Genomic DNA, 16590 nt, shown 5'->3' on the forward strand with positions numbered 1-16590 from the left:
ATCCCACAATAACAATTTTTGATGATAGTGAGCCAAGATATTACATACCCTTCCCTGCTCATACTGATCATCACACATTAATTGGTTTTCTGGTTAACTTCTTCATGTTTTACTTTTCCTTAAAAATTTCTGTGTTCCCTTGAAAATCTAATAGTCCTGATATCCAATTCTTAGGCAAAGCAAATTTTTCTGGCAATAATGTCCTTTGGCATTGTCCCATCCTTGTGTAAAGAAGTCTAAACTTAGGGTAATCACGATATAACACTGAAATCAGCAGAAAACTCATATTTTCTATAAGAAAGGTAAAAGACATTTTTCCATTTCCTGTATTTAACTCTACTGAATAGCATTTATAACGTTGAAAGGCTGCACACATGGCTGTGAATCCGCCTTTCCAGTCGGTGAGAGCCACGCCACCAGGAACTTTAGTCTTTTCACTTCACCACTTCGGGAGAACGTCAGTACTCCTGCAGCAAACAAAAAGCCAGTTCTGCCAGTTCTCTTATTAAAAGCTTTCAGCAATAAATAACTTTTGTCCCACTATGAGGCTGATCCTGTCTATTTCTGTTCTACTCTGGTGCAACTGGTCAAGCTCTTGGCCCGAGTACAGGTTAACAAAGGAAAACCTTTTTTGGGATTTCTCCACAGATAAAATAATCAATGATGCCAAGCGGTACAGTCTGTACTGCATAGAAACAATCAGAGACACACTAATCCAAAATCAAAAAATGCCAACAAAATGCTTTTTTTAGGGGATAATGCTCTTGCATTGAAAAAGATTGGCAAGATTCTGGAAACTCTTGTTCTCTAAACAGATCCTACAGCATTTTTAAAAAAAGGCATTTTCTTCAACCTGCTAGCAGTAATCTACAAAAAAGGTGTGTGTGAGAGAGATAAAGAGTTTACAACTAATAACGATAATAAAATCTCTGTAAACCACAGTGGTATAAACAGTCAAGCAACTATGATGAAAAAAACCTACTTAACTCAAGAGACTGCTCAAGAAGTGAAGCATTCTCCTGTCTTACCAGTACTGTCTCACAGTCTGTTAGGTTACTGCCAAAATCTTCACTAATATGGCATTGTGGCAGTAAATACATGTGTGCGCTTGTATGTTTTTGTAAACCCAAATTTGAGGGAAAACTATTCAGTAACAAAGAAGTTGCACTGAAAATATTTCCTGACAGCTAAAAGAAAATAGTAATGGCTATAAACAAAATGTCAGTTAAGCATAAAAATTAACATAGAAGGCCTGAAGTTAGTAAATTCTACTCAGGATAAAACTTCACATCCCTAGAGAGGAAAATGTTAGGTACCAACTAAGCCTTTTTCTCTGGGTAACACTCAAAACTTTTTAAAATGACAGGATGTAGCTCAACTCAAAAAGCTCTGAGTGGCAGACACGAGAGCTGAAGTTAGCTCTTTGCAGACATGTAAATTAATTAATTAAGCCTCCCTCACACCAGTGATGTTATTATTTCCCTAACTGTAAATCTGCACCCCAGCAGACCCCTCTTCTCTGCTCCAGTTAGCCAGATTCCAGCCTGGCTATTCAGGTTCAAGCCATAAACAAGGTAAAAGAACTGCAAAAATTTCCTCTATTCTGAAGAATAAAAACACCAAGACAACACATGAAAACAAACCAACAAGTTGCTGCCAGTTCAAAAATTGTTCCCAGACAAAAACGGGGAGGACCAGAAGGGTAGTTCAGCACATCACTCTGCAAATACCATTTCCATTAGGACACAGTATCACACCAGCATTTAGAGGCCCCTCGAACCAAGACAATTTTGATTCAAACATTACCATAGTTTTCAGTAAAACCCTTAAACAGCTGAAAATTACAGTGAAAAGTAAGCAGGGAGAGAAGGGAGGTAGGTATGTTCATAGGACAGAGATACAAAAGCTAATTCACAGTTGGTATCTCTGGAAACGTGAAAGGCAGATGTGCAAGACACAGGAGAGCTTGCAGGAGAGAAGCTGTAATTTACGGGCAGTGAGGTTGTTTTGTTTAGAAACCTGCAGATAGCATGACAGGGAAAAAAAACAGAGAAAAAAGGTGAATGACAGACTGTCTCAATATATGCTTGTCAAGATGTGCCATTCAAAACCAAACAAGAGATGAATCTCACAGTAATCAAGATGGGAAAATGGTAAGGACCAAAATTATGGCTTTTCCAGAGGAGATGAGGAATGGCTGCTTAGTCAGCATGTGCCTTCCTAAATGCTGAACACCTCCAGACTATGTGTCGAGTCCGGTACCCAGATACAACTGCTGCAGACAAGCAGCTCCTTGACCATGTGCAACCTGAGATGGATCGGCCAGCTACTGTCCCCTCTGCCCTTCTGGTTAGATATTGCTTCTCATGCTGTGTCAAGACAGCCTAAACAGAGGATACGACCTCCCAAACCTGATATATGGCCACAAAAAGCTGAATTTGGAATCTCTGACCAATCATACAAAGGGCTGATCCATTCAGCAAGGGTGGAATGTCTTAAAAGGCATGTGATGACATATTTAATAAGGTCTGAATGCAAGAGACAACAAGAATAATATGATCTTTTACACCACTTTCATGGGGAAATCCTAAGCTTCACTGCTATTTTCCCACAACCTACAGATAGTTCCACTACAGTTTTCTTCAGAAAATGAGCACTTTCTGTCAGGAATTTACATTTACCCATTGACCTTACTGAAATACATCAACCAATAGGTATACATCAACCAACATATAGGTATTGGTTATGTGGAAATTTCTTTAGTAGAGTAAGAACATTTACACATCCCTTACAATGTTTCCTTCAGCTGGATGGACCAGGACAAGGCCTCCTCAAATTTCCTCTACTTACCTCAGACATGCATTTTTTGAGAAAAATGCACAAAAATATCTCCTTCTGCAGAGTATGACAAATTCAATGTAATAACAGAATTTTCGAAATCCAAGTAAAACAATTTCCACTTCTTCTGCAGGACTTACTTCAGTAGGTTTGGTCTACAGACATTACCACACCCTTTCCTACAGAATCATAGAATCTGCTGACTTGGAAGAGACTCACAAGGATCACTGAGTTCAACTCTTAGCCCTGCATAGGACCATGCCCAAGAGTCACACCATGTGTCTGAGAGTCCCATCCAAACACCTCTTAAACTGTCAAGGTTGGTGCTGTGACCACTTCCCTGAGGAGCCTGTTCCAGTGCCCAACCACTCTCTGGGTGAAGAACCTTTTTCTAATATCCAACCTAAACCTCCCTTGACACAACTTCAGGCCATTCCCTCGGGTTCTGTCACTGGTCACCACAGAGAGGAGATCAGTGCCTGCCCCTCCACTTCTTCTCATGAGAAAGCTGTAGACTGCCATGAGATGTCCCCTCAGTCTCCTCCTCTCCGTTCCCCAGGACATGGTTGGCCCTCCTGGCTGCCAGGGCACTGCTGAATAAGATTCAACTTGCCATCAACCCCCCTGGTCCCTTTCCATGGCACTGCTTTCCAGCATCTCATTGCCCAGTCTGTACATACATCCAGGGTTGCCCCATCCCAGGTGCAGAATCAGGCACTTTCCCTTGCTGAAGTTCCTACAGATGGTGATTGCCCAGTCCTCTAACTTCTCAGGTCTCTCTGCAGGTCCTCCCTGCCTTCAAGGGAGTCAACAGCTCCTTCCAGTTTTGTGTCGTCTGCAAACTTGCTCAGTATCCCTTCCAGTCCTGCATCCAAGTCATTTATGAAGATGTTGAAGAGCACAGGGCCTCAGATGGAGCCCTGTGGAACCCCACTGGTGACAGGTAACCAGTCTGATGTCACACCATTCACTATCACCCTCTGTGCTCGACCTGTGAACCAACTGCTCACCCACCACAAGATGTGTTTATCCAGCTGTATGCTGGACATTTTGTCCAGGAGGATCCTGCGCGAGACAGTATCAGAAGCTTTACTGAAATCTAAAAAGATTACATCAACTCTCTTCCCTTGATCAGCTAGGTGGGTTACCTTGTCATAAAAGGAAACCAGGTTTAATAAGCAGGACTTTCCTCTCATGAAGCCGTGCTGGCTGTGACCAATGACTGTGTTGTCTTTCAGGTGTTTTTCAATACCTCCCAGAACAATCTTCTCCATTCTACAGGACTGAGAGATATTCATATTTATGTTCAAGTCTACAGGTAAACTACAACGAGATTTCCATAGCAGTGGACCTTCTCGGTTAAAACACAGGTTAATACTGACTGTTAACATACAATGGCTGGAATGTTAGATATGAGAATTTCTTTTTATGACCATGGAGAAGGCATGGAGGAAACATCTACTGTGAAAGTACTGGCTAAAACACAGCATCAGTCTAGCAGACCTCAACGATGGTGACAAAAGTAATTTTCCCTTGAGACAGTAATTTCTCCTATGAATTGAACTGCGACACTTAATTGCAGAAGGTGTAGTTCTTAAATCTTTTCAGAATACAAATACAACTGTGGGGACCACACTCTTGAATTAGAAGTACTATACTGAGTCTCATTAACAAAAGCTCATGACTTCCAAGACAATTAACTCAGCTGGCGGGAGTAGCTAGCAGGGATCTTACTTCAACAAGTACAACAAGACAGTCAGCAGGTGTTTAATGTGAATTATCAAGCCTTAGAAGAACAAGAATCTTCTTCTACATCATTCTTTGGCAGGAGGAAGTACTCAGCCTACCCAATTTTTAAGTTATGAGGAACTGCCACATTACTGTCATTAGCATTGCAAAACGCTGAAGATGTCATATTTGCCTGTTTATTTTTATTCATATGATAACTGCTTAATGTAAAAAAAAAGTAAGCTGAGATGCTTGCACCTCATGAAAGGTATGTGCATAATGAGGTCTTTGGGTAAAAGTCTCTCCCTTTCCCCAACCAGAAATGCAAATTTTGCTTCAGAAAACCTTAAAAAAGAGAATCTAGTTGAGTTACTGAAGACAGAAAAATGATCAAAGTGATCTGGAGAGCTGAGGCATACCCCTGCTGTTATAGTGACTAATGGGTTTGTTTCTTCTGCCAACACTAAAACGAGCTGCAATACTTATTGTAAGTCTCTGGAATTCAGCCCAAGTAAGAAAAATAAAATATTATAAGGAGAGCTTATCAAGGGATGCATAGAACTTTAAAGTCAAATGCACTGAATTACTACCTCTGCCTACCTCAGAGATAGACTAAATTCATGGTTAAATTCTTACAAGAAAATATTTTTTCTGAAATGCATGCTGTTAATGAGCTACATGTCAGATTATTGCTACAAAGTGAAGGCAGTGTAGCTCAAAGACATATAGAAGAGTTTTTTTCAGTTTTGTTTTTTTTTAGTTCAACACAATTACTGAGTTAGATGTAGTCAACTAGACACCTTTGCTTTCTAAACCTTTATTTGACAGCTGTGGAAAAGAAGTGGGCAGTGCTTATTTCACTTATTCTAATAGAATGTGGTGCTGTCCCAAAAGATGTATTACTTAAACACTTCTTGTACAAAAAAATTCTAATCATATCAATACGATCCATCTTTCCCTATTTCCTTTACAATGTGCTAATATGGGAACACTGTGTTTTCATACATTAAAAAAAAAATACATTCACTCTGGCCAGGTATGAGAACTAAATAGTTTAGAGTACATTTTAAATAGAGATTATTACTGACATAAACACTCTGGATGTCTGATTAAGAATGTCAATGGCTTCCAGCCACATTCAAGCTAGAAAACGATGTATAATGGTCTGTTAAACCATTTGAGAATTAATGATGACATCAGGTAATTTCAGCACTGTATTGCCAAAAGACAGGAAGAAAGGAAGGAAGGAACGCTTTTTCATTTGGAGTTAAATACTCCCTGTAGTATTTACAAACCTAAATATTGTAACAGTGTACTGAAGAAAGCCTTAGAGTCTTCAAATCTTAACTTTTGTTAGACTCACAGTACTGAGATGAGTAGATGGTAATCAAAGGACTTGGTAGAGTGAAATATCAGAATGGGTGACTTAAAAGTCCAAAAATGCTACTATGACTTCTACTAAATTTATCCTGTGTCATACTTCATTCTACAAGCTTTTTGAAAACAGACACGATAAAAAAGTCTCTCAAAAGAAACTTAATACTTATATTTTAGCTTTAGTAGCAATACAAATAAGGATCGAAGGATCTGTATAGTTCTTGACAGTGACTCTCTAAAAGAAAAATAGCAATTTTCCACAGGCATTGCTTTTAAAGTTCATTACAGTTTGGAGATCCTGGCAACCTTTGTGCATCAGGTTTTATTTACAGTGTTCTTCAATCAATACGTGCTAAGTGCAGAACCAGCCATTACTCCACTACATTCCCAGGAAAACAGAGCAGCCTGTCATGTGTTAAAGGAAACTCCTCCAGGAAATTTCAGAAAGTATCTTCCCCTTCTTTTCACTAAGTAAAAAGAAAACTGTAGTCCTCAGGAATGTCAACCTCATTTAATTTACTTTTGACAAACTGTAGATTAAACTTTGTCTGGAAGTGACTCTAAGCCAGTCACTTTCCAGAAGTCCAAATGTGCCTCTTATTTCCACTGCTGGAGTTAAATACAGAAAATCTTTACTGCCTAACTGTAGTGTGTAGTCACTTAAGATCCAGCAGAAATGGTAAGAAGAAGCTAGGAGTTTTCCTGACCTTCTAGGTGATAACAGCATCATTAGAAGCAGTGCTTGAAAATGCACGTATCATATCCCATGTTGAACAGTTTGCAAAGTTTGCAACTAGAAGTTGGAAAATTAGAGATGATCACAGTAAAAATATCAATCTCAGTCTCCAAATAATAACTGTAAAGCTCTTTTGAGTACATCATGAGCTTCCTCTCTCTGCTCATGAGGTTACAATAACGAGTCTCACTATATATACATAAAACAAAGAAAAAATTGGAAAGCAGAAGAATACACTCCAAATTGTCCCCTGATAATATCTGGACCCAAGGACATATGCCCACCTTCAGACTGACACCTTACAAACAAGATAAAGACCGATATGCAACTGCTTAAAAATATATTTTTTAGACATATGAAACCCCTTTGTTCCACTGTCTAGGAATAATCTATCACTAAACAGGACTTCAACTACCTACATAGCCCCTAAATGAGAAAGAAGATAAAAGTTGCCTATTGATCTTCACAGGAAACTTTGAAGAAGGTGTTTAGCTCCTGCTGATAGTGAAGAGAGTTTCATGAACAGAAAATGAGTAGTCAAATGTCAGAATATTTCAGTTCAAGCAGCATTAAATAACATAAAGCTTGTAAATCAAGATATTTTAGCAGTTTAATGTTAGTAGTACTCCCTATGTCAATTTTAACCTAATTCATACCTGAATATCTACTTTAACCATTTGTGAATTTTGCTTTTCTTGTGGTAAGAAACACTTGTGATTAAATACTGATAAGTTTCCCTCTATCAGATCTACCTCTACAGATAATGCCCTTCCCCAAAAATCTTATCATAGCGCTCAGGAAATAGAGTAGGTTTCAGGTTTTGTGTTTCAAAAGATGTGTGCATCTACTTCTAAGCTGACCACACCGCTGTTTTCTCAAATATTCAATTACCCTTCATTTCCTATCCACAAAGTCACTTGGTTTTCATCTTCCCTATAAGCAGGAACTCGACACCTTCTTAAGTTTCCCCAAAATTACAAAGATTGTTACGTATCCCCAAACTTCCATTTTTTCATAATAGATCAGTAGTACATGTGTAATCATGTAAGAAAAACATTCTGGCTATTAATAAACACACAATATGTTATTCATGCTTCAAAGATATTTTCATAATATTAATAATTTATTTTGTAACCATCAACACACATGCTGTGCTCAAAAAGTATATGTTGATATATTGCCAACATTCAATCAAGCTATAGCACTGGTCACCATGGAGTTAACTAATCAACGATATACATTTTACATCCTTGCTTGGGTGTGCAGCCTGTGTCAGTTTGTAGCACAGATCCCCAGACATTAAAACTGATGGGGAATTAATGTATAGTAACTCTTTTAGCAGAAACTCTCAAATTCGGTGCAGGTGTGTAGCAATAGCCCTCTGTCTGTTTTGCAGTAAATTAGCAGCACTGCCTCATGCTAACATGGTACAAGCTTTGAATGTCCCCTGAAAATAGGTATAGTATGAAAGAGCTTGATCTGCATGCTCTCAGAAATATTGTGGCAGCAGCTTCTATTACAACAGAGTAGTAACGTCAACTAAAACTTTTCAGTCTTCAAAGGAAATAATCACCTTCTGTCCTAAACTATAATATAAAAATTTACTTCTAAACAACTTTTGTCATGCCAAACAGCCAGTGCCTTCTGATGTTGGATAAAACATCCTTAGGTGAGACTCTGTGATGGTCAGTCTGGAAACAAAATTGTTATTACTGAGGAGGTAAAATGTTTATTTGGTCAGCAATGAGATGAAAGATATACACTGTAGTTCCTTAAATTTATTTACTTTATAGGTACAATATATCCAAATTTTATGCTGCTACATATAGCAGAACCAAGCATTTTGAAAAGAAAGATCCCACTTCTTTTTTTCTTGCTTAAATTGCTCTAGAAAGCAGCACTTGGTTGTGCTAAAGGGGGATGACACCACCTTGTCTCTGGCACAAAGGCAGATTAAGACACACCCAGCCTCATCTCCAGCTCCTCCTCTAGCCATTTGTTCTTCCCCTGTCATAGTCTGCAACTACTTTTGCCCACCAATAAACTGTTTGTGCACCTGTGCTACAAACAGGGCTACTGAAATAATCAGGTTTTAAAATAAACTGTCAAAAGAAAACAAAATTCCCCAAAAAGCAGATGGTTAATAAGCAATGGCAATGAGAGAGCAAAAGGAGGAGAGGCATCCAGGTCCCCAAGTCAGGGTACGGGAAATTTCTTAAGATGTTGGGCCACTGAAGGAACATATATTGTGCAACTACAATTTTGGTGATGAATTCTGCAATTTCACTACAGATAGCAAACTAGATTCCACCCACTACTCTCCCCCCCAAAATCTCTACTGTAGAACTCATCACTTACCAACAACCCCTTTGATCAATATCCAAGTAGGCAACACCAGAGCCATTAATCTCAACGTAAAAGACTTTGTGTCTCATCAGTAATGCTGAGAATATCCAATTTCTATCTTACATTATTTTTCCACAATATGCAAGAAATAATGAGTACTCTCCATCCACATATACAGCTAAAACATTTCAAAGACAGTTTTACAGCTGACAAACTGATGAGTAGCCTCTGACATTTAAATGCAATTTAGCTTTTTCAGAGTAAAAAATGAAGCTTCCACAGTTTTATGTTCAAAATAAAGCTCACCAGTTAAAAAGCTGATGAATAAAAAATTGATTTTGTAGCCAGGTAGAAAGTACATAAATCAGACCTTTAAGGGATACAGGCTGTTTTCAATTTTTGAGTATCCTGTAGAGATATTTTAAATTTGCAAAAAGCAAAAATGTATGGTTTAGGCCTCAGAAATTTATCTGACTTCAGTGAACAGTCACTCAGGAAGATTGCAGTGACTGTTTTCATTAATCAAAAAGGAAAAAACAAAGATGTGATTTTTTTTTGGTGATGTTCAAGTTATTTGATAAAAGTTTCTTTGGCTACCAATGGGGTGCAAAGTAAATTTCAATCAACTTTGAGGATAGTATCATAGCAATTATTCATGCATGTTTGAATAAAATAATTTTTGGAGTCAGATGAGGACTTCATCCTAAAATATCTTAAAAAGTAGTACAAAAATGCTAAGAAAACCGGTATGAAAAGAAATAAAAATGAAGGAGATAAGCATTAATAAGGAGGTTAGTTGTTGGGGCTCTTCCCAAGGCAGTTTTTTTTTAATGAAAATATCATCCTGGTTTTGTCAGATCAGGTTAAAGTAAATCACATCAATAATTGCTTTAATTTTAGTAATAAAAAATTATACTTGACTTCTTGATGCCTACTTCACAACTTTCTGTTACAAATCAATTTTGGACAGATAACAGGCATTAATTGGGCTATATTTAATCACACTTTCATCTAATAGGCAAAACAGACAAGCTTTATTATTGTAATCTCTACTTGTCTTTGATTTTAAATGTCCTGTAAATATCTACTATCCAGTTTACATTGACATACGGTCAATTTTACAAGCTGGTTGAGAAACACCATGGGATTATACACAGAAAAAAATGAAGATTCCAATTTTGAAGCAAAACTCATATTCTTGGACCATCTTTTTTATTTGTTCCATGTTCAGTTTCTAGCTTGGAAAACTCAACCTGGAAAATGGGCTCCGGTGTTGCGTCCAGTACAACATATATGAAACTGAAATTCAGATAACTGTTGTGGTGATAAAGGATGAGAACCATCAGCCCCTTCCCTGATGTGTGCATTAGGACTCTGTGTTTCATCACTCACAGTAAAAACCTTGCTCTCTTTCACTAGACAAGACTGACACAGTTAAGTGTATGTTTAGGGACAGGTTCACTGTAACCCTGTTTTTCACATAAACAGTTTAGTTTTCTTTTCAGTTCTGCTGAATGTCTAAAAACCTCCACAAATGTCTGAATAGTCTCAGGATTCCCAACCATACCACGGACGGTGTGGCACTCACATACTGCGTGGCTAGAGACACACACGAAAGTCTAAAGACAAGTGTTACCCTGTTGATCTGAACTCATGTTGTCTTAGCAGACAAAGAATTACAGACACCTTCTTCGTGGAGAAGTACTGGTCAGTTGTGGTATCCTCAGACTTGAAAAGCAATGGGAGTTTTTGACTTTGATGAGAATGGGGCTGTACATAGAACTCAACAACATAATTTCAGTAGTTTCTTCCCAGCCCTGGGCTTCGAGTTGCATGTGTACCTGAAAGCTGTGAGCCTTCAGCTAAAGGGTCGAAAAGGTGTGTACCACTGCAGCATCACCACTGTATGCATTACAACTGAATATTATAATCTTATTTAATACTCAGCCAAGTGTGGGATCTTCTGCTTACTTTCAAGAAACAGCAATCTCACATGCCATTATTTTCTTTAGCATGATTTTTTTTTTCTCCGTTGGTTCAATCTGTTACACACATAGACAGTGATCCTGTGAACAGCGATGTATATGAATAATTTTCAGAATGTGTCAAGACCATACTGCCAACATAAATAAGTAGGTATGTGTATGGGAACAGTCAACTGGGGGCAACGGTACAACAGGAAAAGCTGTCCCAAAGTTTTAACATTCCAAATGTGTTGAAAAAAAAAAATAATCCTGTCCCAAAAACTTAATTTCCCAGAGTAACACTTGGAACACATTAAAATGTCCAGGTTATTAATATTAATTAATCAATTAATATTATAATAATTAATTAATTACATACTGCCTGGAGTCCTGGAAAGCGATCTTTATGTGTCTGAATAATAATAAGATGATATTCTACTCCTGCAGTGCAGGAGGAATTTTAAAAATCACAACTTTTAAAATATTCTTAGCACTTTGATTCTTCTGCAGAATTAGTCTTTCACATGCATTTGGGTTTTGCAGCCACAGGATGGCATTCACTGCTGTGCAAAGGGTCAGTCAAATGTAAAATGTGAGTCTAGGAAGCATACTTTTTATCTGGGAAAGGAAATATTTAATAAAACATCATTAATAGAAATTTACTGCTTTCTACCAATGACACCCATTTATTCAAGAATATAATACAGAAATCTTCCCATGCATAGCCCTTAAAGTTCATGTTCTCACTGTATGGGCACCAAGGCCCTCAACAGATACATAACTTCCATATCTCCAGTAAGCTGGGACATTCCAAAAATACAGAGCAGCAATTCCAACCTGGGAGACCAGCAACTGCATAAAGCACATCAGTTTCACTTCCATGGTTTATGGAGTCGAAATAACTTTTATTGGATTTATATAGGCTCATAATTTACTGTTTATTTTCCCATTAGGGCAGTGTATGGAGTAAGTGTTGACACAGAGCATACCGACGGGAGGACAGTTGGACTGAACAAATGGCCAAGGTGACCGATAACTGGATTGCAAATGTCAAAGAGGGTGGTTCAAGAGACAGGTATATCAACCCACGCATACTTTTCCCAGCTGTGAAATGAAAGTTAAGAGCAGGGACAATCATCTACAATTTATGCAATTGGGTCTGCAGTCCATGGCAAGCAGCACCCAATTAACTTCAGCAATGGTGTCTAATGCCGCTGGTAAAATGACTGGATTTAGAGTGATGAGCAAGAATGTCAGATCGAGAGATAACCTAGTAATGCTATCAACCTTCGTGAGATTACCCTGCCGATAATGTGGTCTGGGGGACAATAAAACACCACATGAGACAATATGCTTAATTTGTTAGTGCAGGACCGATATATGGGAGAAGGAGAATTTCCCTGGATTCATTTTATGGCTGTCCAATTAGCCTGCACTACGTGAACGGAACGAAAGGGAGGAAGCAAAAAGAGTCCCTCTAATGAGTTGCTTTGTTGGTTTGTAGCAGAAAAGATTAAAAAACCATTTTAGGAGCTGCTTTGCTTTTGAGATTGTCTCAGGAGGTGTTAAAGGGGCCGGGCACTTTGCTGGAAATAGCTGTGAGAAAGCTCCTGATGTATGGGAGGTCTTGAACAGCTCAAGTGCATCCTATCGGGATCAGTACAGGAGGCATGATCCTTTGGAACAGGTGGATCAGATATGCCAGGCCCATGCATTAATCCCCACGGTTAGATGCTGGGTCAGTACTGCAGATCTTGCTCATGATGTGGCTGACACTACCCATAAATGCTGCAACTGCTTCCTTTGAGAAACTCCATACAATATATAAACACAGTTGTTCTCCAAAAGTGCATCCAGTTTTAGAAATGGAGTATTAGGAACACGTCTAATCCATAGACTACTGATCTGAAAAAATATCTAAATCTTATTTATAGGCTTAGTGAGGCAAAGGCAATTTGTCACTCAAAGTTCAAGATGTAATTCCTATTTTGCTGTGTAAGTCTAGTGAATGTGTGCTCAATAACCTCTAGAAAATAGACCATGAATGTGTAATTTATTCAGCTAGTACTTTTTAAGGATTCAAAGTATTCAAGTCAAGGAGGCACATTGCACCCCAGAGAAACCAGGGGTGTGTCTCAAGGTAAGAAGTTGTGAGGTAGCTCTCAGTCCATCCTACAGTGTGGAAAGGAGGGAAGGGACACTAAATTAGCCCTGCACTGAACGAGGTACTGAAAGCACAGCCCACAGTTCTGAGTTGGGTAATTTGCTCTGTCAAGAAGCAGGATAAATGACTGCCTCATGCTGAGCACTGTGCTGCAGCAGCAAGGATTTCTTTAGGGAGCTGAGCAGCTTGCTGGAAGTTGGGAGTCCTGTCACCACTGTGATCCATTGCCAGGCACTGCCTCCCAGTACTGCAGAAAAAACACATCTTCTGTACACTTCACTCTTCTTTATTAAAAAAGCCACAGCTTTCAATTGATATTTTCACACTGAGAGATGGATATTGAGGATTGAATGCCTGAAGAGAAGGCATATAAAGAAAATATTATTTTACTTTTTAAATGCCAGTCCCTCACTGAGGTGCTGAAGTGAAGACTGAGGCAGTATCTAGTGGATTGTAACAAAAACAGTGAAAGATCCTTAACTGTACATATCCTTGCAAATACCAGTGAAAAAAAGACAAAACCTAGGCTTTAGTATTCAATTTAATCCCACAAACATACGTCTACATGTTTATGAGAGCTATATAGAGAGAGTTTGTGCAGGTCCACTTGAACAACAGAGTTTTGGTCAGGAGGATAAGGAGTGTATGCAAATGAACCTCATGTGTCAGTTAATATTTTTATTCCTTTGGTTGTACATTACAGTTTTTTGAGACCAAGCTAATGCACTCGTCTCATTGTCCTCTCCCTCTTTCAGAGGTCAACAGAGACCACACCATTTTGGCAGACTTTGATACATCAGATAATAAAGTATTATCTCTTCTTAGCCAAAATGTGTGGTCTAAAACTTATGACTTGCTAGAAATTTTGTAAGCGTTTTTTAAACTGTGGTCATGTGTTGTATTTTTAAAAAGTATGGCAGTATAAAACCATGTGTTTATATTCTCCCTGTTTTTTCCAATAAAGTCTTCAAAAAACCTGTTTGGCCTTTAGGGTTAAGAACACCTTTTTTTTTATTTTATACAACCCTTTAAAAATTATCTGGTAGAATAGTGGAAGGAAAGAAGATTCAAAGGGAAAACCAAATATATTTGAGGCTATGACAGAAAATATTAAATTATTTACTGGTATCTGGATTAAAGATAACATGCTGAATCTCAGAAAATTAGAAGCCATAAATTGACAGACTGCTATTAGTAATATTTGTATTTTTTACTTTCCTACGGAATGTGAGAAAAAATAACTCATTATTTTGATTCTAACATTTTGCTCTCAAGTATTCATGTTAATCCTTGCTTTGGAATATTTAGAATAGTCATTGCCAAAGAAAGTATTATTTTTTGCCAAACCATAAAATGTACTCTAGGATTGCTATGATAACATTTTCAATGTCTCTGTATCATGAGAGATTAGCAAACAGCAATATTACATTTGAGAATGAGGAGATTAATCTGTTTCCTGTCAACTGAAATTTGTTAGGCTGTGAAAAGAAAATTACTGTTTTTGAGGACAGATCTCATAGCACTTGATGCTCCAGGGCCTTTGTAGTTTTCTGTTTAAATCATATCTCCATAAAAGGCAAAATAACTATTTGGTCTCTGATTATTCTCAAGCTGAAGTCAGATAAGAAAAACATTAGGATTCTTATGTTCCATGATAATATATTTAGAGAGAAAAAAAAGTGTCAATAATGCCTACTAAACTGATTCTCAACCCGATTAGAGATTTTCTTATCTCAAGGTGCCTAGTAAATACTTTAATTTGTGTCATGTTACAAATTATGCTGAATACTCCAATCTTATTTCAGCACATTTCACACAATGATGCACTTTTGCCATAACAAATTATTTTTAAAATGAAAAAAAAAACCCAAAACCCTCTGAGTTTTTCAAACTACCACAGTTTTCCTTGACATTTTCCTACCTTTCCAGTATGTCTTTTCTGCTAAAGATGAATGTTTAAGGATTATATGGTGAAGGGACAGTGTGGTGATCTGGGAATATGAAAGATCAGATAAAGAGGGAAAATACAGAAAGATATTACAGGCTAACTGAGAAGACTGCAAGATGTGATGAGACTCAAAAAAACTTGTATTCAGTGTGTACTTGAAAAAGGTTCTCACCATGTACACGGACTGGTGGGGACAGGTTTATGGAATGAAGAGGTTTTAATATATCACCAGTACTGGAAATTATAAAATCCTGGATAATAAGAGCACTAACAACGCGAAGACAAAAAAAAAAATCAGAGAGCAAAGCACTGACAAAACCTAGATTATGTGATTCTATATTGACAGTATGACTCCAGGGGTGGGACCTCAAGAATAAAGTTTATCTTTACCATGATGGTAAAAAGACAGCTGGAGGGAAGATAGTAAAATCTAAAAGAACTTGCAAAAGGAAAGAGTTGTTCCAGTTTTTCCCATGTGGAGAGGCTGCCTGTAAACCAAACAGCTCACAAGTGAAGATGATCCAGGAAAGAGACTGCTTAAGGCTGTAGGTGTCCTGGGAACCATCTCCAGTCAGACTCTATGGACACTGCAACAGCCTGTGATCAAAGAACACGTCTCAAACCAACCCAAAGCCCACTCAAGACAAAGGAATAGGATATTTAGTGCTGGGATCCTTACAATCCCCTAGTACTGTAGGATACTTGGATTTGGTGTGTATAAATGGTGGTAGAAAGTGAAGTCACTGTGAAAATATCCCCAAATTAAATTTTTTTAGGAATAACAAGTATGAATTTTGAACAGCTGAGTACAGATAACTCTGGGAGAAAGGACAAATGGATGGAAAACCTGTTTAAGGGCATGTTTCTAAATGATGAATTGATTAAAAGGCATTTCCTGTACCCAGAAAGAGTTTTAGTACAGATGCAGTGTATTCCTAACTGAAGAAGAAGATGCTCCCCTGCCTCAAATGCAGCTCTTAGCTTGGTCTTAGCTGTGAAGGCAGAAAAATGGGAAGTCTGCAAAATGTGTGTGTGTGCATGCATGTGTCTGTGCTCAAACATTACAGACATAAATTAACAACCTTGCAGCTGATGGGTATTACACATGTTATAAAAAACATGATACAGCACTAAAGCAGACATGCTTCAGGTAACACAAAGGCTTTGCACATCCAAAATAGATTCAAATCATGTGAAAGATTTCCTGCTGCTCCTGCAGAAGATTAAAACATTGGTACATTCATAAAACAAATGTGAAGATTTAGCAAATGCACAATGACTCTTTGTTTCACCAAGCAGTGAGCCTGTCAAAGGAGATACCCTGAAAGGGTATATCCAACCAATTTGGGCCTGGTAGGTGGGCTCCAGCCCATAAAATACAGAGCTAAAGATCTTAAGAAACATACAATGAAAAAAAAACCTGTTAGCCCTGAGCTAATCTGTGAGCTAATCCTTCAGTGAGAAAGCAACACTAGACCAAACTTCTAAA

The 16590-nt window shown here is 38.0% G+C and overlaps 1 protein-coding gene across 11 annotated transcripts in view; it reads right to left on the minus strand.

Annotated features, from left to right (window-relative positions):
* FAT3 (FAT atypical cadherin 3) overlaps positions 1-16590 on the minus strand; it is a 405288-nt gene that overhangs the window by 107119 nt on the left and 281579 nt on the right. The gene's annotated exons all lie outside the window — the stretch shown is intronic.

The sequence above is a fragment of the Chiroxiphia lanceolata genome, chromosome 2 (assembly GCF_009829145.1).
Source record: "Chiroxiphia lanceolata isolate bChiLan1 chromosome 2, bChiLan1.pri, whole genome shotgun sequence".
NCBI lineage: Eukaryota > Metazoa > Chordata > Aves > Passeriformes > Pipridae > Chiroxiphia > Chiroxiphia lanceolata.